Source organism: Brachyistius frenatus, unplaced genomic scaffold, assembly GCF_029030835.1.
Source record: "Brachyistius frenatus isolate BFR_SWC_R1_liver_20210118 unplaced genomic scaffold, ASM2903083v1 Contig_81, whole genome shotgun sequence".
Taxonomy (NCBI): domain Eukaryota; kingdom Metazoa; phylum Chordata; class Actinopteri; family Embiotocidae; genus Brachyistius; species Brachyistius frenatus.
The window spans coordinates 442,367-467,868 of NW_027210680.1; the positions used below are offsets into that span (position 1 = coordinate 442,367).

The following is a 25,502-nucleotide window of genomic DNA, read 5'->3' on the forward strand; positions in this document are numbered from 1 at the left end:
TATTTGATTTAACCAAACACATGTACCGCCAATGAGAGACTACCAGCCAGTTGACACATACGGTCCAGTGCCGTACATGTGGTGAAACAACATCTCGACCATTTTCTCGATGGGCTTCTTATTGAAACCAGGTTTACACGGTGGAAGTTTTGACACGATGACCCAAAGCAACTGTCATCCTCTGGGGTCAAATATAATGAGAGGTCAGGTTTTTATACGTTTTAAATCTCTTCAAATACATGAACAGTGAAAGTCGGGGTCAATTTAAAGGGACGTACCACCAATTTTACACAAGTTATCTTACATTAACAGACGCGTAGAAAAAGACCGGTTTAACATCAAGCTCTGAAATGCATGGATAGGTGTTTAGAGATGATGACATGAACATACTGGTTTTGAAAAACCCTGAAATATAAAGGAGAGGACGTAAGAAGGCCGGAGGTGAGGAGAGAGTGATGCTGAGGGTCTGTTAGTATTGAGCGGCACTCAGAGCAGAGAGTGTAACAGCCATCAGCAGAGTGTCAAAACTTCAACCAGTTCTCTCAAACAACACTGTGTCCCGCTCACCTGCTCACTTCGGCTTCACACACACACACACACACACACACACACACACACACACACACACACACACACACACACACACACACACACACACACACACACACACACACACGAGATGAATTAACCCACGCTCTCAAACCTGCATGTACACACACACAAACACACAGGTGATTATACAAACACAGAAAAGCAAACACTGACTGATCCATCAACGTACAAACCACAGAACAGTCTGCAAATGCTCCTTCTGCTTCACAGGCAGAGAATTCACACAAGCAGCCGATTCAGACAGCAATGTATGCAAGCACACATGGCCACACACAGATACCCATTCACACATGGACACACACATGCAAAAGAGTCGGGATTTGGACTGGAAACATCTAACAAGAGTCCCCGCTACGGCTCAAGTGTTCGGGGCTCATCCGCTGTACCTGAACGCACCATCCACACCGAAACAGAGAGAATTCCCCTCGCTGGATTATATTTAATCCAAGACAATTTAAAGAAACAGTGAGTTGTACCCGCTGAGACGCACAGAGCAAAGACAAAGTTGGCCATGTTTCATGGACTGCCGACCTCACAGGGACACTGCACGTGGGGACAGATTCAATTGCAATGCAGTGAATCCAAACAGATATTTTTGCGTTGGCTTCTTCATGGTTAATTCATCATTTTAGTTTTTTTATGTTATTTTTTTGTGGTTTAACTATGAATGTTTTTCTGATACGATCTTGGAGGGATTCCGGTGCTCATCATTTTCTTTCTTTCTTTGGCTGAAGCTCATTTACTCTAAACATTCTTATTGCAGCAGAAAACACAATACCTGCAGAACCAAATTTTGCTAAAGTCCTTTTATGTATGTGGGTATTTTTTTGATGAAAATTGCCAAGCTAAAAACAATAAACTTTCCTAATAGATTTAAAGTTCCACTCAAAAGAAAACGATCAGCTGAGAGTTGTTTTTCTTTCTGTGGCAGAACAGCCCTCGACCCATGAGAGGATTCAACAGAATTGCTCATCCACTCACTCGCTCATATTAACATTAAAATCAAGTCTGGTGATGAAATCAACACGCTGCGCTGTCTGTAACTCTGTGCATGCATGTGTTAGTCCGTGTCCTTTGCATTTCATGTGGAAGCTTTGCCAACTCCTTGTTATCCCTCGAGCTGCAGAGACACTTTCTTTACAAGGGATTTGTCACAAGTGCACATCTGACTTTGTAATTCGTTCAAAGACAGAACGCATGCACACACACACACACACACACACACACACACACACACACACACACACACACACACACACACACACACACACACACACACACACACACACACACACACACACACACACACACACACACACACACACACACACACGACCTGCAAAGAAGCCCCATACTTGCCTAGACCAATCACAGCAAACACATTTACAAAGTGTGCCCAATGCATGAATTATCCAAGTGACTTTCCCAGCTGCATTCAACTAAATTATTCAACTTCAAGTCGCAGCTTTTTCTTTTTTTTTTTTTCCTGCTGTGAAGTCAAAGCTTCTCGCCTGTCGACCCACGAGCCAGCTGCTGTCTGTCCGTCTGTCTGTCTTTAACTGCCTGTCATCAGTCTGACTATCTATCTGTCAACTGTCCGGGCTGGCCGACCGCCATATGATGCATCGAGGAGACGAGAAAAGGTATTCACTGCTGGAAGGATTGATTTGTTGTTGTTTTGTCCCATTTGCTGCCATTTGTGGCTTGTGTCCTGTTAGAAAGAGAACAGTTAGTACTAAATGGGGAGAGAGATGCCATCCATGGCTGTTCGACCGCACAGCTGCCGCAGAGCACGAAAACAGGTAAAGTAGAGGGAAAAATCCTCTAAAGTGACCAATGCATACATCCGCCTGAGTGGATGCCACTGGTGCATGAATACCCTGTTGCATATATTGAACAAAAACAGACCAGCTGATGCTCCGATATGACATGAACCTACACACATTGTCTATTGAACCTGTTAAACCCAATATCCAGATGACCTGCACTGACCGGCAAACAAAAGGCAAACCCTGATCTTTTCTGACACACACAAACACACTCACCCTGATTCTATGTGACACACCGGCCCACCGGGTCACGGCAAGGACGCTGCTATTCTTCGACCGGACTATCATGCCTAAACTAGAGATTACACAGAGATGGCAGCCTGGACGAGCGGTTGTGCACATGGATGAACAAACAGAGACACAATGACAATTTAGGTACTGCGTGTTCTTCTCAAAAGAAAACAAGAGACTATCAAACAGATATAGAAAGTGAAATAATATGTCTGGTTGAGAACAGGTGGTCTGACAGTGATGCAGTGTGTCACTGGGTCATCACGGGGATAACATGGGAGCCCTCATCTTCATCCCTACTGTGGGTGTCTTAGCTCATGTGAAGGTCATGGTGAGAGAGATACTGAGAGAGAATAATGAAATTTAAGCTGTGTCCTGAAGCACTCTCTCATTCACTAATTCCTTATTATTATGAATCAATAGTTAACATGAGGTGTACAGTAAATTGACATTTTGGAAACTCTTACAAGGGTACTTTTCCCATCTATATAAAACACAGAGCAGTGCATTATGGGATTGTTAGCAGACAGTGGTCATGTATGTTGACCACAGGCACTATATAGTGGACACAATTGCACACTCAAATAAAGGATCAATACTGTAGAGTAAAAAAGAAGTGACTTTGGAAACAGCTTAGAAAAGAAGACAAAAAGGTCAAAGTATGATCAAATCAAAACTACTGACATTAGATTCACTAAAAACAGCAAATTTATCAATTAGCCCAGTTTTGAATAACTTTAAGAGCCTGATTGTATCTGTGAAAAAGTCATTTATTTCAATTTTTTAAATTTCTTTATCAGAAAATCACAAAACTCGTGTCTTCGAATAATTTGAATGCTACACTTTGGTTCACAATAGAAAATAATATATTTTAGCCTAAGTGCATAAACGTGTTTACCATGATTCAACTGATCAAAGGATAGGGAGTAGACGTCTTCGTGTAAGCAGTAACCGAGCTCCGACCCCGGACCAGATCTTGTATTCCCGAATCAGAACACGATATTACACTTAGTGGGATTCAGTCTGAACAGTGTCTCCTTGTATTCCTGTAGGTCTCAGGTAAGGACCTCAATAACTGGAGTGAGGACTCTTTAAAAGCGCTGACCAGGTGGTTGGTTTTACTCATCACAGGACAAAAATATACTCTAACATGAGGGTCTCCTGCTTTCTTCAGGGTTTTTTTTTATTGTTGTCAGCACAAACACCTTTATCAAAGTTATAACAAAAGTCAGTGTATGTACACTCTAGAGCTAGTTGATGAATTGATTGAGAGAAAATAATTGCAAACTATTCGGATAATTGCTTAATCGCTTTGTGAATATTTTTTGTATGAAGGAATAGTAAAATGATCTAATTGCAGCTTCTTAAATGTGAATATTTTCCAGCTCCTTTAGTCTTCAACATGAATAACCTGAATCATTTTTGGTTGTAGACTGTTGGTCGAGACAAAACCAGAGAACAATGAGCTGGGGAGTTGCATTTATATGATGATATATGATGATTTGACAATGAATTATTTAAAAAAAATCATTGATAGCATTATCAATAATGAAAATAATCATTAGCTGCAGCCCTAACCTCCATTATCGGACCAGGCAAAGTTGCACTGCAAGCAAATAACCTATTCATTAATTGACTGTGACAGCGAGGGGTTGCATTTTGATCTCTTTAAAGCGCTTACACCTCGCCCTAATCTATTAAGACTTTATATCTGTTTCCTAGTTTGCAACTGCGTTCTGCTGAGTAGGTCGAGATCCCTCGAAAGCCCACCGGCCCGGATTAGGCTTACATGTGTTTATTTGACTGCCACTTGGAGTCGAGGCCTGTCAAAGCACGTTACGTTGGGTTTGCTCGTCGCACCGTCTGAGCTCTTTAGACGAGCCTAAACGCTGCCCACAAACCCAAGCGAGAAGAACACCAGCGCTCTGCGTCAAAACGGCCTGAGATCATTCACGAAAAACGCCAATGTGATGAAAGGTATACCATCAGTGATCGAACAAACAAATTAAAGCGTGAAGAACGAACTGATTTCTGTCTCTGAGCCCACACCTTTTAACCAGCTTTTTGGACCAAAGTCCCATGGCAAATTTCGCTTAAAGCACTCCTTAATGTGCGTTTTAACCTAATCACCCTGACCCTTTCTTCTCTCTGACTGATCTGACAATGATTCACACACATAATCCACTCCCACGTGTTAATTATACAGCATTTATGTCATTAATATGATAATTTACCCACAGAGAAGCTGACTGCACTCCACTGGCCTCCATTGCCAAATGTAAGGATCATGAATATTTAATTCATGTGTGGGAATACATGTGAGTACCATGAATCATGCGCTGTCATACATGCAAACACATATTTGTGAGATAAAAAAAAATCAAGTTAATGGGTTGATTGGGAACACGGGGAAGTGACACTTGTTTTTGTCCCGTTTCTGCCACTTTTACGAGGTGAGCATTTTAAAAAGCAGCTAATACACAGAACTGAAAGTTAACCACCAATAAACCTCTACACTTCCCCATTCTGCACGTTCTGCCTTCTGCACGTCCGCCGTCCAAAAAGTATAACACACTCAGAGCTTTTGCATTTGCCAAACCAAAAGTGCTCTTCATTCCAGTAATGCGACTAAAACATCCCAATTCAGACCAGAACTAGCTCAGCTATGTTTTGTCCCAGCCAAGTCCACACATTCTGTGTTCCTACTCAAAGGCTTCAGGCATCTATCCTTCTATGTGGTCAAGTAAAAAAGTGGCTAAAAAAGCCTCCAATTGGAGCCAAAATACTGCACTGCCTCGTGGATTGAGAGGGTGAATGTGGTTAACAGCACACAAGGACTTACTGAGGGATCTTACAGTAGGAAAATCCAAACCGCAAGGACGTGTTTATATGCATAAATGAAGCACACTCGCAGGCACAAACACACACAAACTCACATCAGCGTGACAGAGCAGAAGAGGTATCTGACAGCTTTAGTGTTGAGTCAGAGACAGATTACAGTCAAGTGTATCTGCAGGAGAGCGATTCCTCTGGTTGAGCTTATAATGCTGAGAAGTGGCACAATGCATTTTTTTAAAGGACGAGCAATCCACGGGGGTCAGCGGGAGGAGAAAGAGAGCAGTCTAAAAGGAGACCTTGAACAGGACTCAACTTGGCAGAAACAGACAACACCGCACACGTGCACAGACGTCGAGGTCTGATAGGCAGCACGGACAAAAACCAGGGCAGCAGAAATCACCCAGCAGGAACGGCTTTCATTTGGCCTTCTCTATTGCCGCCCGCCAGTTTTCCTTTCGCTGCCTTCGTGTTTGGGGAGATAGCAACCTTAACCACTGTCACAAAACTGCTCACTAGCAACAATAACCCTTCTCTCAAATCGCGCTGCCAGAGCAGAAGCTTTCGAGTTGTGTGAGGAATGCTATTGCTATTACTTTTTTTTTCTTCTTTTTTTTCAAAAACAAAAAGTGCAGCTGAGGACTCGATTACATTTCAGCCTCGCCTCAGTGTCGAGCAGCAAATGTAAAATCATCTATCCGAGGTATCTACTCCATGAAAGAGCTCAAAAGCGAATACGAGCTGTGCAGGTGAGCCGTGTATTAAAAAAGAGAAGGTGTCTGTGAACATGTATGAACGCCCGCTGATCTCCCCTTCACATCGCCTTCAGCACGATAAGCACAGAAGACTGTTGTAAAGCTCACAGCGATACACACCGTTCGTCGATTTGCATCCTTTAACAAGAAAAAACGCATTTGTATTGTCATTAGCGTTGCCAGTAGCACGATCACAGCCGACGGTAACACCAGCTTTTGCTCCCGTCGTAAAGTGCAGGAAAACAGAAGGCAACCAAAGTGACATTCGGTCTGTCCCAGTGACCTGAGCAGGAGGAATCATAAATGACTCAGATTAAACAGAAATATAGGTCAGTGCGCTAAAACCTCACCTCATTCCCAGGCATTAATCTCACTGTGTGTGTGTGTGTGTGTGTGTGTGTGTGTGTGTGTGTGTGTGTGTGTGTGTGTGTGTGTGTGTGTGTGTGTGTGTGTGTGCGCGTGTGCGTGTGCGCGGCTTCACAGCTAAATGCATGCATTAAATAGCCCACTGATGCCAAAATTGAGATTAGATGATTATTATAATCCCTTTGGGAGGTTTTTTTTTTTTTTATCTCACCTGCATAATTTGTTTTATTTTTCTCATTATTGTGATGTCTAAATAATCTATATTTTTGAAGGGATTTTTGAAGACTGTTCATCTTCATCCCAATCCTCCTCTCTAATCCCGCTTTCCCTTTAGGATAGTTAGCCACAGCCGATGAGGTGCATAATAACATAAGGAATGCTCCCTGAGACTCAGTTGAATGGTATTTGCAGGGGAGCGAGCTGATGCCAGCTCTCCCTGGAGAACAAAAGGACCCCCGAGGAGCTGCTGCCAGATTTGAACTCCGGTGTTTTTAATCTCTCTAAATAAACACTCCAGAGGGCACCGAGCAAGTTGAGTGTGAAGGCAAATGCATCATCTGAATCAGGTATGTTGTTGCATATTCAAAGCTGCCTTAGTTGATTTTTAGGCCCCTCGGGAGAGGTGCAACAAGCTGTAAACACACTGTTGATACAGTGTCACTTTATTCAGTTGATATGGCTTCAGTGTCAGTTGTTTATTCGCATGCAATACCAATAGAATTTGAGTTGTACATGCCCCTGTCTCACTAATGTACGCCCAACATTTACTCTTATTGTTGCTCCATCAATTCCAAAGGATGAGCAGTTAGCTGCCAAGTGCTAACTTTGTCTTTCTGCTGTTTGCTGTTGGTATGCGGTATGTTTAAGAGCTTTTTCATTGTTTGGAAACGAGGGTGAGGCGAGCAATGACAGTAAACCTCAATATTAAAGCTGCAGGCCAGTAAAACACAAAACGATGAGCTGAAAGACACTAAACTTTCTCTGAAACTAACAGGACCCAAAGAATCGGGTAATAATTCTGCACGAGCAACACTTGACCCATTATGCGTCGTTATTTTTTTCCACTGTTGATGTGAAAATATTGATCAGCGCAGCTTTAAATTCCGGGTCATTATAACTTTGGCTACCATTTATGTCAGTTAAAATAACAAGCTTACAGTTGAGCCTGGTTATCTAAAGCACATTAGTTGGAGATAAAACTGAAAGCTAGAACACTCAGAATATCCTGTGATTGGTTCAAATGGATCGCAAAGAGTTCACCTTAATTTTCTGTTTTGGATGTTTTCACACTTTGTCCCTTCCAGCCCTGCATATGAACTCAAGAGCGATTAGTCAACATTTTCTCAACTCAGACTGCTCTAAATAGAACCAAACTGAGACCACATTGAGAGGTGGACATCCTTAACCTTGGAACAAAAACATTATCTGATCATCTTTCTAACCTTGTTGTCCTCCTGGATGTGACAGCAACCTCACAATCCCAAACCTCAAAAATACAGAATCATCCTTTACTGGAGTTACTTTAGTAGTTTTTTTTTTTTTTTTTTTTTAAACCTACATGACACACAGACAAATAAAAGCGTCTGTTCTCTCTCTTGTTCTCTTAACATCCCACATGTAAATGCTGCAAGCTTTACAGAGTGTTGATTTTCAGCAAGCAGCCAAAGTCACACCGACACCAGCGCCTACACATCCTCCCACCCCGCAGAGAGGAGGATGGAGAGCGGAGGAAGAGAGAGGCTGAAATATGCCGAGGGAGAGCGAGGATATTAAGGTTGTGGGTGTGGCAGATGGGAAGAAAAAGATTTTGGGGAAGACAAAGACACTGTGGAGAATAATAGTGGGAAGGCATCACATCGTCACAGGGACGGAGAGAGATGAGTGGAGAGTCTGCCGCAGCTCCCACTAACATGACGCAGGGAACATCTGCTTTTGTTCCTTCAGGTGTAACCGTTAAAACTGGGCGTGTCAAATGAAACCTTCTGCATCAATCTGTCTCGCTTTGTGACTCAAACCTCTCCACTTCCTTTCAATCTGTCTCTAGCGTCCCTCCGCCGCTCTCTTTCAAGGAAGAGGAGGTGTGACTGACCTCTATCCGCATTTCAGGCTCCCTTGAATCAAATGATGCACTTGTGCTGCGGTAGCACACACAGGTTTAAACACACACACCCATATTGCACAAAGCTGACAGGAAATCAGCAGTGTGAACACGTGAGTGTGCCGCCTCAACAGCACACATAACAAACAGTGTGTGACCTTTGTGAATCCCAACACATTTTCAGTTCAGAGGAATTTGATGCATTTGGGGTTGCATGTTTAGCTAAAACAGACAGCAGCACTATTAAACAGCGTTTGACATCACATCTCACTGACATGACATCAGCATCAGACCCTCGCCCACCACCGGGGGGAAAAACACACACACACACACACACACACACACACACACACACACACACACACGCACGCACACACGCACGCACACATACACTCTCTGATTTGTATTGCTTCAGGCTGCAGCAAATCAAAAAGCAGCGGTCAGGTCCACATTGAGGATGATGAAACTATGATGAAAACGTGATGAAACAAAATCTACCAAAAACCGCATCTGTTTTTTTTTTTTTTTTTTTTTTTTTTTTTTTCTTTCTTGCAGGGCTTTTAGGCCAAAAATCTCAAACTGAAGGTGTGGCATTTATAAAAAATAAAATTAAAAAAAAAGTGCGGCCCCAAGGTGAATCTCAATCAATTGGATTTCATAAGCAGAGCTGGTACCAGGCTTAGTTTAGATTTGTGTTTGTTATGCGGCTGTCAAGAGATTTAAAATGCAAGAGACAAGTGTTGTGGAGCCTTCAGCCACAGCCTCGAGCCTACTGATGTACACAGACACTAGTGGGATTTGTGCTGACTGGAGAGCAGGAAGAGGCAGTCTGGGTAAAGACAGACAGAAAGAAGGAGAGAGACAGGTGAAGGACAGATCAAGACAGCAGAGCTCTGAGACAGACAAAACAAAGCGACCGAGAGAGACGCTAGAAAGAAGAGACCGGATGAGAGGGAGAAACAGAAATGAGTGAGTCAAAGACACAAGTAGCTCTCAGCGTTTTTGTGTTCGTTTGCTCCTGTGCTGTATGTCAGCTTGAGAGGAGAAGCTCAGCCCAGCTCTCAAACATGCACACACCAACCGCAGGGCCAGTGGAAAGAGGTGGAGACTAAAGCAAGGTCAGATCAATTATTTAGAGGAAGGGGAAGAATAAATTTTAAGATAAATGTAAGTACAATGTTTGTGTATAAAATCAGCACCATGCACCAGACAAAAATCTAAATTTGTATCTTAATATGCCTCAAAGTGCAACAGGTAGGGATAGTGCATAGAGTTAGAATAAAATATTTATAACCGTAAACTTTCCGTGACTAAGGGTTCGATTGTGATGAGCGTTTCAACTGCATACAAAAGTTAGGGAATAAGAGCTAACTTGATTGTAAATAAAAAGGCATGGAATGGCCAATAAAAGCAGAGGAACAGATCAGAAAATAGCAAGGCTCTTGTTGTTAGATGACAGTAAAGATCAGTTCTCTATGAGACATTGTGAGGGCAACAGTTGCTAACATGTACAGATGGGTGATTCATTGAAGGAAAAACACAACAAATGTAGATGCATCCATTAAAATAGTTGTCCCAAAATGGTTTGATGAGAATGAAAATCTCTCCAGCCGGCATCAAAGCACTAAATGAGCCAATATCTTTTGGAAGAATGATGTTTGTCCTTCCAGTAGAGGTCCAGAGACACAAAGATATGATAAGAAGAGCGTGTGGTGGCCTAAAGACACCTCTATGTTCAATCCAAGTTCAGCAACATTCTCTAAAAACAAACTTATCATGAAGATCAAGTTGACAACTACAGTTTATTTTGTATTCATTTAAGATGCACTATGAGGTACGATAGAAAGGAAGGGGATCACTATACTAAGATGAGTTATCCAAAATGTAGAGATAGATTATAGGGCGACATAATAAGGATGTTAGTATCCCTAGGCTTTGAAAACTGGAGGATAATAATGGACATCAGATGCGATGGAGGTGGTAGATAAGATGCTACCATATTCTCGGAAGCAGATACCTTATTGCTGAATAGTGACCGTATAAGGGTGTGTGATTTTAGTGTTTTATTTTTGATCGCTTGTGTATTCATACTTTACATGCTGCATGTACTGTAAATCTGCGGGGGAAAAATTGAACTTTCATCTATTCTTGAGTGAATAAACTGGAACTTTAAAATGAGGTTTTGAAGCCTGAAGAAACACCCCGTCTGTGCAGCTCAGTTTAAATGATGGTCCTCATTTGTCCACTCGGCGTGCGTCTGTGGCTGGTATCATTTCATTTGATTCCGTCGTGTCATTCTGGACAGCTGGTGCTTATCACCTCATTAGAAAATATTTCTTCACCACTCTGTGATGAAAAGCACGTTGCCCTGCGTACATCCATTGTCTCAGCATGCACACACGCACGAGGCTGCATGCGGAGGAGGCACGCAATAGCACAAATACACGCCCACATGCATGTTGTTAGCATGAGCAGAAGGGGTTGCCGGGAGTCTCTGCATCTGCACCGAGCCATGAACAACCAGATGGAGGTTTTCTTAGTTAAACCCGCGAAACTGTTGCGCGACAGCAGCCCAGCGACTGTTTTAAAAGAAAACTATTATTACACGCAGATGCAGCCTGTTTTGAACGCTGATTTGTTGTTATGGCAACATGCCGCCATACCATCACCACCAGCGCTTTAAATTGTAGGCTGCAAGCCGTGACACAGAGGCTCACGGACGACGAATGAACTTCCAGCAGCTCGACAGAGCACACAAACACCTCCTCTGAGCTCAAATTAAAACTATCGTTGAGCAGTCCTCGCTGCAAAACGAGATCTATCCGTAATCCCAGGAGCTAAATAGTGGAAGAGACACAAGACGGACAGGAAATGGATTTATAATTATGTGCGGTGATAAAAGGGTAGTTATACTAAAGCTGTTGCACTAAGGGCAGCGAGGAAATGAAAACAGACATTACTGCTTCATTTTTGTGAAAAACCACAGTCCGACACTTTAAACACACATATACATTGGTGTCTGTGCTGCGTCTTAATGCCTCTACAAAATAGATCCGTACATACAGTGTGTTGAAGTGCACTTCATGCCAGCGGTATCAAAACAAGCCTTAACAACAGGGCTGCGTTAACATCGTCTCTACGGGCAGGAAGAGCTGCTGCTTCATCTGATTAGCAACCCTCAATTTAAGGGGAACACACACACATGCACACACACACACACACACACATACACAGAGGAATTCAAAGATAAGGAGAAGGGTTAGACTGAGAGTGGAGGAGCTGGGATCACCGAAAGGAGGACCCTAAAGATAAATGTCAGCAGTGGGCCGTGGGGTTAATGTTGACTCCAACCTCTGCGGCCATTTTCATGTCATTACCACGGCGATTGTAAAGTCTTCCATTAGTGATGAGGCTGACCAGGCACATATCTTTGAAGCATAATATCAGCGAGTCATGGAGAACCAACCCCATGCTGCGACCGCTAAATGCCAAGACTCCAACAGGATGCACCAACTGGAGACAAGTGGAGTAGAGAAGGAGGGAAAGATGACAACCTTGATGATAGGGCGATGGCTAATTATAGAGTTGAAGACAGTTCAGGCGATTAAGACTACTTGTTTACATGTTTACCCAACCGCCAAGAGTCTTATTTAGCCTAGTTTGTAGAAAACACTATAAAACAACAAAAGACAAATGGAAAAAAAAAAAAAAAGGCATCACGAACGGATGAGACAGAGAAAAGCCCACTGGACCAGCAGTGCTGAGCCGATACTCTATACGTTCGGTTCGCGTCCCGGCCCGGCGGCCCTCGTTCAGCTCTCCCACCCGAGAACACAAAACAAAGAGCTCAGTGACAAGAAGAGACAGGGAGACTGTATAAGAGAAGAGAGAGGACTGAAGCATCAGTGAGTGAGTCCAGTCAGCGGGGAGTGCATGAAAAGCACGAGAGCGAACGAATGAAAAGACCACAGTGTGGGTCATCCGCGACGAGCCGAAGGGAGCCGCCGGGCGCAGGTTTTAGGGTGTCGGACGTGCGCTCAGATTCACCGCGTGAGGTCGAGGCGCTGTGTCTGCCAGCGTGCACCGGCCGCAGGAGCGCAGACGTGTGCGGTGCAAGAGCGTGGCGTGCTCACTGAAAAGCACAAACTCATACACTCATACTCGCGCTAACAGGCGGCCATAGCCTCAGAGCACAGCCAGGGCAATTGAAGACACTTCACAGGAAGTGGCAGCGTGGAATAACTCTGAAACACACACACACACACACACACACACACACACACGCGCGCGCGCACACACACTATTAGTGGCTCCACTCAAGGACACACAGATGGCAGGTGCTACACAAATACAAGCCACTGGAGCATACCTCATTATCAGCTAAGCCAGCCAGTCGGCTATGTAGTCACTGCTTCTCAATACCAAACACCATTCTGCAGCTTTGAGCGTGTCAGCCTGCCTTGATGTGTGTGTGTGTGGGGGGGGGGGGGAAGCTAAGCTAACAACTCAAAGGGAATCCTGTGAAGCAGGACATCTAGCAAATCAAATGGAGGTGAGTGAAAGGAGGGAAATGCGGGTCACTAACTGGAGGGACATGAGAGTGGATGGGTAGTTCAATGACAGGGGGTGTGAGCGTTAACAATGTGTGCGCCGGAAAGATTGGACGCTCCACAGTGTCTGTTTTTGGCTGCTGTTCTCTGTTTCATGTCATTAAACAGGTTTTGGACCTCGAGCTGGACAAAACCAACACTTTGAAAATATCACTTTTTGTTGTCGATTGCTGATGGACACCTTTTCCATTCGTTGACTGAATATATGACGAACATAACGCAAATAATTGTACGATAAAGGTGCTGACATCAGTGTTTGGCAATTACACCGCTGCAGTGAGGTGGGAGAGTAAAGAGGGATGATGTTTGAAACCAGGCTTAATTAAGGGAAATGAGGAGGAAGGCTTTAAAATAAACTCCGGGTAGCTTTACGTCTATTGGCCATATACTCGAGCACGACAGTTTTCTACTCAAAAGAAAACGATTTAGCCTAACGAGCTCTTCACAATTCACTAAAGCAGATCATCAGAATTAACACCCATGCAGCAACACCACAAAACACAAGCCACACATTTTTCTAAACCGGTACCAACACTTACAGCTCAATATCAGTGCCATCTCATTCCAGTACAAATCTTTAGTTTCCATGCAGTTTAGAGGGGGAACGTGTAACCCAGGTTGTTTTCTGTAATTACAAGAAAACATACGTTCCCGAAACAACATTCACATGCTATCAGTAGGTGTGAGCTGTTAGCTAACAGAGAAGCCTCCAGTTATTGTCTCGTAACTCAGACCGGTGACCAAAACTTAGTTTGAAAAATCTGAAATAATCCGTTCTAATGACCGATGATGATCAAAATCTGGTACCGACCGACAAGTTTTTGGTACTAGATAATACCACAGCCATTCACTCGATGCCATGAAACCACAGTGCAAAGTACATCCGGTTCTGCTTTAATCCAGAGATGTATTGTTGAGGTTCTTCTATATATTACAAATTAAATCATACAGTGGGTACGGAAAGTATTCAGACCCCTTTAAATTTGTCACTCTTTGTTTCATTGCAGCCATTTGCTAAAATCAAAAAAGTTCATTTTATTTCTCATTAATGTACACTCAGCACCCCATCTTGACAGAAAAAAACAAAAATGTAGAAATTTGTGCAAATTTGTTAAAAAAAGAAAAACTGAAATATCACATGGTCATAAGTATTCAGACCCTTTGCTCAGTACTGAGTAGAAGCACCCTTTTGAGCGAGTACAGCCATGAGTCTTCTTGGGAATGATGCAACAAGCTTTTCACACCTGGATTTGGGGATCCTCTGCCATTCTTCCTTGCAGATCCTCTCCAGTTCCGTCAGGTTGGATGGTGAACGTTGGTGGACAGCCATTTTCAGGTCTCTCCAGAGATGCTCAATTGGGTTTAGGTCAGGGCTCTGGCTGGGCCAGTCAAGAATGGTCACAGAGTTGTTCCGAAGCCACTCCTTTGTTATTTTAGCTGTGTGCTCAGGGTCATTGTCTTGTTGGAAGGTGAACCTTCGGCCCAGTCTGAGGTCCAGAGCACTCTGGAAGAGGTTTTCTTCCAGGATATCTCTGTACTTGGCCGCATTCATCTTTCCTTCAATTGCAACCAGTCGTCCTGTCCCTGCAGCTGAAAAACACCTCCATAGCATGATGCTGCCACCACCATGTTTCACTGTTGGGATTGTATTGGGCAGGTGATGAGCAGTGCCTGGTTTTCTCCACACATACCGCTTAGAATTAACGCCAAAAAGTTCAATCTTGGTCTCATCAGACCAGAGAATCTTATTTCTCATAGTCTGGGAGTCCTTCATGTGTTTTTTGGCAAACTCTATGCGGGCTTTCATATGTCATATGGCCACTCTGCCATAAAGCCCCGACTGGTGGAGGGCTGCAGTGATAGTTGACTTTGTGGAACTTTCTCCCATCTCCCTACTGCATCTCTGGAGCTCAGCCACAGTGATCTTTGGGTTCTTCTTTACCTCTCTCACCAAGGCTCTTCTCCCACGATTGCTCAGTTTGGCTGGACGGCCAGGTCTAGGAAGAGTTCTGGTCGTCCCAAACTTCTTCCATTTAAGGATTATGGAGGCCACTGTGCTCTTAGGAACCTTGAGTGCTGCAGAAATGATTTTGTAACCTTGGCCAGATCTGTGCCTTGCCACAATTCTGTCTCTGAGCTCCTTGGACAGTTCCTTCGACCTCATGATTCTCATTTGCTCTGACATGCACTGTGAGCTGTAAGGTCTTATATAGACAGGTGTGTGCCTTTCCTAATCAAGTCCAATCAGTTTAATTAAACACAGCTGGACTCCAATGAAGGAGTAGAACCATCTCAAGGAGGATCAGAAGAAATGGACAGCATGTGAGTTAAATATGAGTGTCACAGCAAAAGGTCTGAATACTTATGACCATGTGATATTTCAGTTTTTCTTTTTTAATAAATTTGCACAAATTTCTACATTTCTGTTTTTTTCTGTCAACATGGGGTGCTGAGTGTACATTAATGAGAAATAAAATGAACTTTTTTTGATTTTAGCAAATGGCTGCAATGAAACAAAGAGTGAAAAATGTAAAGGGGTCTGAACACTTTCCCTACCCACTGTATATTTTATATAAAACAAAAAGGGAACTTTGAGGAACAAAAAGGGAAGTCATGACTGTTAATCGGAAATCTGAAATGATCTACGTGATTGGCATGTCACTGTTCAGTTCCGTAGTTCATCGGTTATTTTTACTGCAATGTGCAAAACCGCTACAGTTTACAATCCAGAAAGCCTCTAAACAAAGAGGTACTCAGCTGTGGCATTTGTACAGTGTGCACCACCAGGTATCAGGCAAGTCTAAGCAGCAGCAAAAGTTTTTTTGGGGGGCTCTGCCACAAGACCCTCTAAGCTCAGCAGGGCAGAGAGCGCAGAGGCGGCCATTTGAGGTGGAGACTACAATGGAGCTGAAGATGACAATGACAAGACAGCGGCGAGGGGCGACTGAACCAAGAAATATGACATGGGAGGAATCTGTCGTGTAGCCCGAGCCTCGCAGTAAAAATAAAATGTTTTCATGTCATGTTGCATTCTGCTCTCCACGAGCCACAAGATACAGAGAATGAATGAGTGTTACCGAGTGGGTCCATTTCTATACTGGCACTGATCCTCATTCTTTCCTATACAGAGAGGCTCGCAATGAAAACGGAAAAATGAGGGTTGGATTCTGTGGTTTGATGGCACGCCAGTCCCTCTGACATCTGCTATGACTTAGATCAATAATGGATGTTACACACACAAACAGAGATACGACCAGAGTAGAAAAAGAAATGTACTGTAGGGTTCCAGAAATACATCAGTTTTACTAAAACCTCCGGGGGAAAAAAAAAAAAATCTATCAAGCAATACAGTCTTTCTATCGCTTCTTAAACAACAGTGTAAATTAAATCATCTGTGTTACAAAGTCAAGTGGGTTTTTTTTTTTTGTAGGAAACGGGTTTCCTTCCTTTTGTGCGCTTTAGTCAACTGTGCGCTTGCGTTCAGGAAATGTATACCTCATGGAGAAAAAAAAAAGAAAAAAAGAGAAGACTGGTTCCCTAAATTTGCGTTCATGTTATTTCAGAGTTGACACAAGGAAGAAAAAAATTTACTACTTAGGGCGGATGGCCTGCTGCAACCGATTCCTGAACAGCGATCTTTAGAATGAGGCGCTCTGTACGGCTCTGCACTGTGCTGCACTGTGTGTGTGTGTGTGAATGTATGGCCTGTGTGTTGCACGTGGTCAAACATTCCTGCGGGGCTAAGGGGTTCAGCTGTCGTCAGGACTATTTTTCCTGCGCACAGCATGCCATTGGTGGATCAGTGAGGATTATTCAAGGGGTCTGAGAACTCGGGGTTGGATAGATGGAGGAGGACAGAACCACCACGGTTTGGAAATGGTTTCTGTCAGGAATCAAAAATCGGTCGAAAAGGGACAAACCACGTAGGAAATCACAGAGCCAAGAGCTACGCTGATCAAGGGAGAGAGCTGGAGGGGGACTCGCCACTCAAGCCATCTTGCGCCGTAGAAATAATTAACCAATACTCAACTGTCACGCAAGTAAATCCCTCGCGTCTGCTTTGAATTTTGCGTCAACTCGAGGAGCTGCTTCGCACTTTTCCCTTAATCTCGTCCATTACTGCGACTACATCAGTGCGAACAAAGAGGCTGCTCTCCAATTTGTTTTATAATGGCTCTCGTCCTGTCAGGGACCCCCAAATGGATTCCCCGACACACATCCTCCAGAATAAATTGGGAGCAGGAGGAGCTGCGGCCACGGCGCTTGATACCGACTAATTCAGATTCAGCAGCCGGACAGAAGCGGGCCGAGAGACCGGGGGTGTCAAACTGACGGCTGTGCTCAGCTAATTTGCTTGTGCTCGGGTCCACGCAGACAAAATCAATAGAGTAGAGTAAGAAAGTTGGAGGGGGGGCGATGGGGGGGGGGGAAAAATTGTCCCAGTTTCAGGATTTAGGTCAACGGCAGTCGGGTGCACCCTCTAAAGCTGTGTGTAATTAAATAAAACTAGTTAAAAAGTCGGCGGCAGCTCCGAACTTAAAGGCAAAAGAGGGATGAGAGAATGGGGAGGGACGAGTACTACGGTGATTAATTTCATCTTTGTTTTCCTCCTCCCACGGTTGCGGGCGAGCACCACCACACAACGCAGAAAGGTAGCCTCATTTGTGTGCCCGTTCTGACGCCTGGTGCTCCCTGGAGGGGGTGGGGGTGGGGGTGGGGGGGGGGGTGAGAAAGTATAAAGATTCTAATGAGGTACAGAGAGAGCTCCTGAAACACAAAGGGGCAGATAGAGACGCACTGGGATGGTGCTCCGCCAGCCTTGGCAGCTCAACTCCATGTGGACTGTCAATTGACAGCCCATCAACCATCACATTCTGATTCTCTCACTCACTATCCCCTGCTCACCCGTACCCCCTTTTCATTCTCTCTCTCTCTCTCTCTCTCTTCACATTCTCCTCACTTCTTCTTGCCTGGTACTCGATAAAACCAGGCAGCTCATGCTTGGAGCAATAAACGTATTTAATTTACTAGTTTAGAGCAGCGGTTCTCACCTTGGGTCCCATATTTTTCCTCAGAAATCTCGTGGCCCAAATTGTTCACATTTTTTAGCCACTCATACCCAAAGCGGTCATACCCAAAGCCTTCATCCACAGTTAAAACATAAAATAAAATAAAATAAAATAAAATAAAATAAAATTAAATTAAATTAAATTAAATTAAATTAAATTAAATTAAATTAAATTAAATTAAATTAAATTAAATTAAATTAAATAAATAAATAACTAAGAAAGTGCAACTCTAAAGTGCAATAAAACCAAATGAGATCAAACTTATCTAATCCTCGCCCTGTCTACAAATGCTCAAATGAGAGCTGATGTAATGACGTTGCTGTCATGACAACGCTGGTAGCCAAAAGCTACAGCACGCACACTGTGTCATGGGAAATGTATGTCCTTTAAAATAAAAGCACACCAGCAGAAATTCTGTCAATTTGACCTTTTTTCCATAACGTTTCTTTCTTCTTTTTGTTTCAGGAAAACAGAAGTCTTGGCTCTGAAATTGGCCATGTGACCCACCAGTTGAGAACCGATGGTTTAGAGCAGGGGTGTCAAACTCATTTTAGTTAAGGGGCCACATACTGCCCACTTTGATCTCAAGTGGGCCAGACCAGTAAAGACGTCACATTTACGCTGTTTTTGAAGCAATTACTGGATCGATTAAAAAACTTGTACTCATAAACCTTCATACTCTCATAGAAATGCAATTTATGTCTTTCTGTAATTTTCACACTTAGCAAAGTCATCCGGCGGGCCGAGCTGGACCCCCTGGTGGGCCGGATCCGGCCGTATGTTTGACACCCCTGGTTTAGAGGATGCTCCAGTCAGCAACCTATCACTGCTTGCTTACTTAGCTTTAATTGTTAGCCCAGTCAAAATTTCACAACTACAAATTTTTGGTTGGCCTATTCATAAAGCTTAACAAGCCAAACAAGAGGGAACCGATTCGTAAAGAGACACTGCTTTGTTTAAATCGTTAAATTGATTGAAAACAAGACCGACATTCGTGGACCGCACTTCTCCGCCTCAAAGTCAAAAAGGACCTGTTCTTTACGAGCATTACGAGCATCCGCTTTGTGTTACACTGTTACTCCTCCTCCCATTATTTATGTTGGTTGGAATCAATAACAGTAACACAACATACTGTCACAATACAATACCACTATAGGTCTATGCAGCATGATATTGAGCTGTTGCCCAGCCATAGCTCCGAGCTAAACATAAAAAGCTCTACAACCTCTGACAGCAATCCACTGTTTGTCTATCGTCACGTATTCCCAGCCTTTGTCCAACCCCAAACAATTTCCACCAATCAAGTCATTCTGTTTAGATTTAATTTACAGATGATTTAGGAGGGATGTTAGGTGGTGGGGGGGTGGGGGGTGGAGGGGGGGCTGGGTGGTGAGGGTGAGGGGGGTTAGGGGATGAAAATGAAAGCTACAGAGGAAGGATGTGCTTATTGCCTGACAGGAAATCTCAGAAGACGCTGCCATCTATACTGGCAGCCTACAAAGAACCACAGAAACTAATACACCAAATTCAAATGTTGGTATACTTGAAGCCTAGAAATTTTGGAATTACAATATATCATTGCAGAATACAGTTTACTTGCTGACCTTTTGGCAAAATAAATACAATTAAAAATGCCAACATCATATTTTGTTAAAAAGTGGCTCATTTGAACATATTCCTACAATCTATATCAACGTATGGCTGCATGTTTTGTGTGTCAACTGTGTTTACTACACAGTCACAGCAACCCAGCCTGTATTCATAGTTGGCAGTGACGGTGCTAAGTTTACTGGTGCATTAGGACAGCCTGTGTGAAGAGGATTATGGCTGCAGTCCAGATGTAGGTCCGGGGGGAGCTTACGGGTGACGCATCACCACTGATGATGCTTGGAAACATTCCTCCCCTACAAATCAATGGCCTGGTCCGAGCCCATTCAATCACTACCATGACCACACTGACCCCTGAACACAATACAAGCTGGAGGAGATGCAACTGTAGCCGCAGTGATGTTACAAAATGTCAAATGGGGGTGTGTACCCGCAGAGGTGGGATACGAGCGGCGTGATGACGAGGTTTACTGACCGCCGATCAAAAGTTAAAAGAAGAGAGAAAACACCACCGGACTCCCGAGTCGAGACGTTCTTCCCTTCCCGCTATAAGTGACTGCGGCAGCATCAGCAGCCATGCTACAACACATGCCGTAAACGTGTGCAGTCAGTGCAACATGCTCCATTTGTGCATCGGTATTTTTAGCATCGCCCATGCTCATTATGTCAGCACGGCACAGCAGAAGGCCCGGGCCGGTCGGAGAGCGGAGCGAGAGAGAGAGAGGCAGAGACAGGAAGGAAGACAATGCTCAGTTCTGCTTCGACTCGGGCATCTGCTCGGGCAGACGCATGCGTCCTCGCTGTGAGGAATGTGTTTCTGCCCTCCACTTATTTCTGTTAAAATTATTTTTTGAGGGCGTTGGAAAAAAAAATACGCCGCGTTTCTCCGCTGCAGCAGCGAGCTCTTGAGGCGCTGCGTAAACAAAGTCGAGAGGGTTTGTGTTTCAAAGACAAGAGGCATAACTCACTGATGCTCCCCCTCGCTTCTCTTTCAAGTCAAACTAATAAGACGACATGAAAGCGTCTCTCTTCAAAAAAGATCCGAGACTGGAAGATGATACTGGGCTTTGTGATGACCGAGGTCAAAATGGAAGCAGTGACAGGTCGTTAGGCTGTAGACAAATAGGTATGGGGTTATATGATCCAAAAAGAGATTTCCATTATTGATCCATTAACAGCAGAGATTACTCGATGGGAAAATACCTCTAATTGGCTGTGATGCTATTTATAAATTCAGATGCCCTTGGGAATGAAACAGCAGCTTCAGTGCATTCGTTGACCAACAAAACCATCTGTATTTTTTTTTATTTTTTTTCTGATAAAGACAAAAGAAACTGTGGGCATTTTCTAACCGGCTTCTGTTTTATTTCCATGCCAGCAGTTTTTTCTGAGGCCAGCTCTCAACACAAATTGCTTGTTAGCAAGAATAGCAAGGGGCCTCACAAGGTATGAAAACCATCCACAGGGAGGGAAGCTGTTTGCCTTCATGTTGTGTACATTACCAAGCAGACATGCAAACAATAACTCTTCCCACCTGTCATCTCCTCTCTGGTTCTAAACCAGCTGGCCGAGGTGTCCATCCGCCATCATCACCCAGCCCAGGTGCTTCTACTCCCCCACGCACAAAAGGCTCCCACAGTGTGTGTGTGTGTGTGTGTGTGTGTGTAGGGAGGTGGGAGGGGGGGTTCCTTCCTTCACGTTTCCCCTCTCGCACCCACACAAAGGGGATCCATTTCAAGCGCTTTTAGCCACGCCACTTCCCACTTTTAGATCTCTACACTCCCTCCCCTGAGGGCGCGACCGGTGGAAGTGGAGGAAAATAAAGACACCAGGTGGATGCTGAGAGAGAGGTTAGGCTTGTGGCAAACAGGGGCACTTCAAGCCAATCCCACCACGGTTGGATATCTTTTTTGGTAAAGCTTGGTGGGAGGGAAAACTGATACCAGCGCCTGGAGCGACCCTGATGCCTGGATTTAGTGCTGTGTTAAGAAGAGATCAAACCTCCAGCAACACTTGTGGTAGAAAGAAGACATTTGTTGTAGACTCGTGCATTTCAAGCGGTGAACTTCATGAAAACAATATTGTAAACAATTATAAAAAAGGTAAAACAAAATATATAAAAGGCAACCAGTCATATACATACACAGATATAACAGCCAATGGGGCACCCACACATTTAGCAGGTGGGCTGGATATATGGTCATGTAGCTTCAGACCATGTCATATTCTCGAACTGGCAGCAAGGCAAGGGGTGTGCACGTTAAAGGACATGGGTGACACCATGTTTGGACCATAAACAGGTGCAGTATTCAAGTTTGCATCTTTACACTTTATAAATCCACATAAAAGGAATTGAATAATCGATGACAAACGCAACACAAACGTATGCATGCCTTCTGGAAATAAACCTTTGAGATAAAACAAAAATCTAAAGTCTCTTTTTTTCTAAGGCAAATTGGCACCAACACTTGTTTGACTGGACTTAATCACTAATCACTTAATCAGTACACCGACTGAAAGCAGGGGGAAGGAAACAACATACAAACAAGATACAGTATAATCTGATAATTAGTGCGCTTTAGATGTGTTGGTGGGGCAGGTTAGCCAACACCCCCATGTTTGCAGTCTTTATGTCGAGCTAAGCCAATCAGCTGCCATTAAAGCAGCTTTATTAAAGTGATAATCTGTTTTCCAGTGAGAATGAGAATTAAGTGTATTGGCCAAAATGTCACACTATTCCTTTGTGTGGCTACGGATGTCTCTATATTCATATACTCAGGTGGGTTTGTAAACAGTCAGATTTCTTCTTGTCGTCACAGAATGTTGAGCTATTACTTCGACATGAAAACACATAAAATGCCGTCTCCATCTCTTTGCAGCTCTCTCTTGAATGACAGAAGACAAGCCCGGCCTTCTGAGTCAACAGAAGGATTCCTCTGTGCAACTTCCGGAATAGGGAGCACAAACAAAGCAAATCAATCCTACAATGCGCCACATTGCCAACCTTTGGTGTCGCTGGAAGAATACTGAAAAGGCCCCATTCAATCAACGATGAGAGGCAGGAAGAAGGAAAACTCTGGGTCTTTCTCCCTACTGACTAACTTAACTTCAAATGATCCAGTGGCTCAGATATTTGAGGGTGGGTTTATTAATTTAAGACAAGCATTTAACTATTAAATCTGTTTCTGTCTCTGCATGGTTTGAAGGCTTTTCTCTTAACTGGATAAACATTCCAAATAGCAAACGTCCCCAAAGACGGTTGAAAAGAGGAGACGCAAGAATGAACTGGGTCGCAGTTTGAGGTTTAGTCAACCTGATGAATTAAACAGACTCTCCGAGGCGATAACACTCTGCAACACCCACACAATTAATTTCGGGATTCATAAGAATCGTTCAGCTGAAAAGAACCAGTCCGTTTCGAAGTAATCGTATTTTGGAGCTTTGTCCCTGACATTGGAGTTAATCTCATTTCGAAGTTGTGACTACACTGTTCTTTTCCCATAGAAATCTAAAAGAAGAAAAACCACCACTACCAAATGCACAATACTTGATATCCTATGCCTTCTCCTTCTATAGAATAAAGCATTTCAATCAACAAAGCAGCCCTGCATTAAAAAGAAAATCAATTGCAATCAGCCTGAACACTTGAGTCTCTTCAAACTGACTGGGAAAAAAAAAGGAGGCATGACGAAAGTGAGCAAGTGAGCGGCGAGGGGGCTGCCGTGAAAAGGCCTTTAGAAAGTTAACCTGACATTAAACTGTCTTTTCTGTGTGTGGGCAGAGAAAGGGGCGAGGGGAGTTGACAGAGGAGAGGTGAGGTGAGGAGGACGGGCAGCGAGCCAGCGCGTCGCATGCAGCAGGTTGACATGCAGAGGAGAGCCAGACCGTCATCTTCAACGGGACAGCAAGGGCAGGAAGCCGATCGCTCGCACACACACACTTGCAAAAACCTCAAAGGGGGACAAAGAGCAAATGTGGAGTCTGTACGTACACCGCTATGAGTGCAGTGAATTTATGCACACACGGACACTCATTGAGCAGGTAATAAGACAGCGAGCAGCAGCCAAGGTCAGAGAGGCCGCTGCCCAGAAACCAGCCTGGCAGCAGCTGATCCTCCCAGTGTGATCTTCACAGGGACGGAGAAGAGTGATGGAGCTCGGAAAACAGGTCAATCTCAAAGACAGAGAGGGATGTAAACCGATCAATGACACCGCCACAGCTCTTGAGCGCACAGTCAAGATACACCACTAATATGACAAAACCTGAGGCGTGGGTGTGCTCGTAAGTCTATTTGCGGTAGAGATTTTCATGGTCAATTCTCAAACTAAAGCATGGCTTGATTTAATTGGGACCAAAAAAAAAAAAAAAAGCATAATGAATGGATGGAGACACAAGTGAACACAACAAAATTCACGCCAAGGTAATCAACAGCGTAGCATAAATGAGACGGATACAGCATCGTTCCTGTGGCACAGCATAAAACTGTTTCATACTCCACTAAGAAAACACTGATAAAACAAGCACCGAGGACATAAAGAGAACAGACTTGATGGGACAGAAACCAAACCCAGGGAAACGTGGCTATACCATCTGGTTACCTGCCACTATAAATACATTTTTACACACACACACACACACACACACACACACACACACACACACACACACACACACACACACACACACACCTCACTAAAATGTGACGGAGAACGATTTCTTTCTCTCCCTCGTGTTGCTAAACCTATCAATCTTACTGTTCCTGCACGACACATGCCATTTTTATGATAACAGTTATTTACCACTAAAAATGCAGGTTAATTATTTTAACAAATCTTGTCAGCAGATATTTAATGCTAATTCAGGGTTTTGTGCTGCTCATGGCGACAGTACACACATAGATTATAGTATCATGCTACAAACGGAGGCTAAAGCCATATGTTCAAAACAAAATTGTTATTCTGTTTTAAATATTACCTTGTTTGAATGAACAGAGGTTAGATTTATGCTTTGTTGTTTTCCCTTTATATTTTTAAAGAGTAACCGACAAAATAATGTTGTATTTGCAAATGATGATGCCCCTTCGGTCTGAAAAATAACACTATGTTGGCATTGTGACTGTAGCTTGGAAGCCTGTTACCAGAACATGCTTAAGATTGTAGTTTATGTTAGAGCACATCGATTGAGCCATTTAATCCATTCCTTACATTTATTAAAAAGATAAATAAAAACTAAAGACACCCAACAGATCATTTTGATAAATAATAAAAGTTCCAAAGGTGGACGGCCTTTCTATGCCCAGTTACAGTTGCTAAGCTGTGAATTGTCAATTACTCTTTAGAGGACAGATGTAGCAAACTGATATTTCTGGCTGTCAATGTGTGGATATAACCTGATTCACCAGATGGTTTGTTACACAGAATCATCTGAAAAGTCGTCCTTGAAAACTGTTTGGAAAAAAAGGGGGGGGCACTTTCAAAAACAACTTTGTG

The 25,502-nt window shown here is 43.6% G+C and overlaps 1 protein-coding gene across 8 annotated transcripts in view; it reads right to left on the reverse strand.

Annotated features, from left to right (window-relative positions):
• dock4b (dedicator of cytokinesis 4b) overlaps positions 1 to 25,502 on the reverse strand; it is a 124,663-nt gene that overhangs the window by 89,816 nt on the left and 9,345 nt on the right. The window lies entirely within an intron of this gene.